The 2,500-nt window shown below is 57.3% G+C and overlaps 1 pseudogene; it reads left to right on the top strand.

Annotated features, from left to right (window-relative positions):
* LOC143261670 (large subunit ribosomal RNA) overlaps positions 1–2,500 on the top strand; it is a 6,886-nt pseudogene that overhangs the window by 2,531 nt on the left and 1,855 nt on the right.

Genomic DNA, 2,500 nt, shown 5'->3' with positions numbered 1-2,500 from the left:
CGTGTCGGGCTTGGTCGGGAAGCGGGTCTGGCTGACGTGCCGGGCCTGGGCGAGGTGAACGGCTCTCGTGGCTGGGATCCGAGCTCGGTCCCGTGCCTTGGCCTCCCGCGGATCTTCCTTGCTGCGAGGCTTCCGTGGCGTTTCCCATCGGTGCGGTCGTCCTCTTCGGCCGCCATTCAACGCTCAGCTCAGAACTGGCACGGACTAGGGGAATCCGACTGTCTAATTAAAACAAAGCATTGCGATGGCCCCCACGGGTGTTGACGCAATGTGATTTCTGCCCAGTGCTCTGAATGTCAACGTGAAGAAATTCAAAAAAGCGCGGGTAAACGGCGGGAGTAACTATGACTCTCTTAAGGTAGCCAAATGCCTCGTCATCTAATTAGTGACGCGCATGAATGGATTAACGAGATTCCCATCTGTCCCTATCTACTGGCGGTGGCGGTCTGTGGCCACCCAGGGCGGGAGATAACCCCCGAACTAGCCCTCGCGTAGGAGGGTTGATCGGCCGAGTCGATGGGTGTATCGGCGATGAAGGCATTAGAGACCGTCAGTGCGTCGTACATGTAGTACTTCGCATAATGGCGAGGCCCTGATTTAGCATACGGGCTGTGGCGTGTTCTTTGTACAGCACTGTATGTGCTGTATGACTTCCGACTGGGGAACTGTTGTCACTCGTGGCATCAGTTCCCCAGTTTACGTTAAACGGTTTTTCAGACCGTTTTTCGTGGGCGGAACACGCCACTAGACAACACTCCGCTGGGCTCAGGAATACATGGGATGCAATCAATCCCCTGGGCAACCCAGGCCGCAAGGGGCAAACGTGCCCTAGCCACACTTGAGCCTCCACGAAAAAGGTACCGCTGGATAGCTCGTGTTCTTAAATACGCAGCGAACTGAACGAAGTGTGGTGGAGAGGAAGAGGCAGCCTCTCCGACTGCTGTCTCCCACGTGTTTGCCGTGCGTGGCGACCCTTGTCGTCGGAAAAGAGGATCCTGGGATCTGAGGGGGCCCTCTCCTGCGGGTGAGACGTCCCCAACACGTACCTTTGGCCTCTGCTTCGGCTAGATGGGCGGCTGGACGAGAAAAGCAGCCCTGGTCCAGTCAATCGGCTTGGAACGACCACACGCTTCGGGCAAGTGGGTTCTGCTGGGCGAGGACGCGGGCTGGGTAAGGAAACCGACCCAGCCAGCAGACTATATTCGGTGCGTAGCCCTAACTCAGCCTTTGGCGGGTTCCAAATTGTGCGGGTCGGTGGTGGCCGGGGAGCGCACTGGATGAAAGACCAAGACACATTATGGGTCTGAATAAAATTAATGAACAAAAAACTAAGCGTCCAAAGACGACGGGTCCAGCTCCTACTCGGAGTGAAGCCGTCGCCGCAGACGCGGGAACTGCAAATGCAGCTGTCAGTCCCCCCGCGTCTGTGAGAAAGACAAGATCCGGGAAGGTGATTAATATCGCCAATCCTCGTGTGATCTTGCAAAGATGTGTGACTCCCACGCGAGCGGTCTCGGTGAAAACCGAGCCCAACGTGGAAGTAATCGAACGAGTCGGAGACACGTCACTCGTGAAGGTGCAGTCGGCACCCGAGCGTGTCGAGGACCCTACTGGTGACGGTTGGCAAACCGTCACCAAAAAGTCAAAGCGAGCCAAGCCGGGCGCACCCACCGGCAAGGCCGCAGTAAACCGGGCCAGGAGACCGAAGGGGACGTTCTCCGGGCAGAAGGTACGGCCTCTCGATCTCGTAAGAGACGAAGCCTTTAGGCGAGTGTCCGAAATACGGACCTTTTGCTTTCGACCTGAGTCGAAAGTCAATAAGGAGTCCGGGTCAAAGATACTCGCCGAGGTTGAGGCACTCAACGAGCTGGTCCAGGAGCTTATTCAACGGAATAGCTTCGTCGAAGGGCAGCTCGCCGCGGTCAGGGCGGACCTAAAAGCGCGTCCTGCCGTAATGAGTGCGATGCGACCTGGGCCGTCCAAGGGAACTCTCCCGAAGACGGCCTGCAACGCCGCGCAGTCGACTTACGCCCATGTGAACAAAGTCGACTGCAAAGGAGCTTCTCCGGAAGCGGGGAGACGGCCACAATCGCAGCATGTGGTAAAAATCTTCCCGCCGAAGGAAAAAGGACAGAGCAGCGAAGTTACGAAGGTTACTGTTCTGTCGCTCGTTAAACCAGCGAAGGAGGCGATCCGAATAAAGTCGGTCCGACGCATCCACTCCGGTGGCATCGTCGTCGAGACCGACCGAAAGGAGGACCTGCAAGCCTTCGTTGGCAATAAGAAGCTCCGGAGCGCGGGTCTGTCCGTCTCCTTACCTACCAAGCGGGACCCCGAGGTTTTAGTTTACGACGTCCCGCGTCGGATGGGTAAGGACGAAATTGCCTCCAGTATTTGGAGGCAAAATCTCTGCGATGCGAACCAGAAGGATGTGCCTTCGGGAATTCGGGTCAGCCGCATGGCTGGCAAGACCCCGGAGACAGCCAACTGGGTCGTTGCC

This window comes from Megalopta genalis, unplaced genomic scaffold (genome assembly GCF_051020955.1).
Source record: "Megalopta genalis isolate 19385.01 unplaced genomic scaffold, iyMegGena1_principal scaffold0061, whole genome shotgun sequence".
Classification (NCBI taxonomy): domain Eukaryota; kingdom Metazoa; phylum Arthropoda; class Insecta; order Hymenoptera; family Halictidae; genus Megalopta; species Megalopta genalis.
The sequence above is the reverse complement of the archived record's forward strand: the minus strand, read 5'-3'. Positions and strand labels throughout refer to the sequence as shown.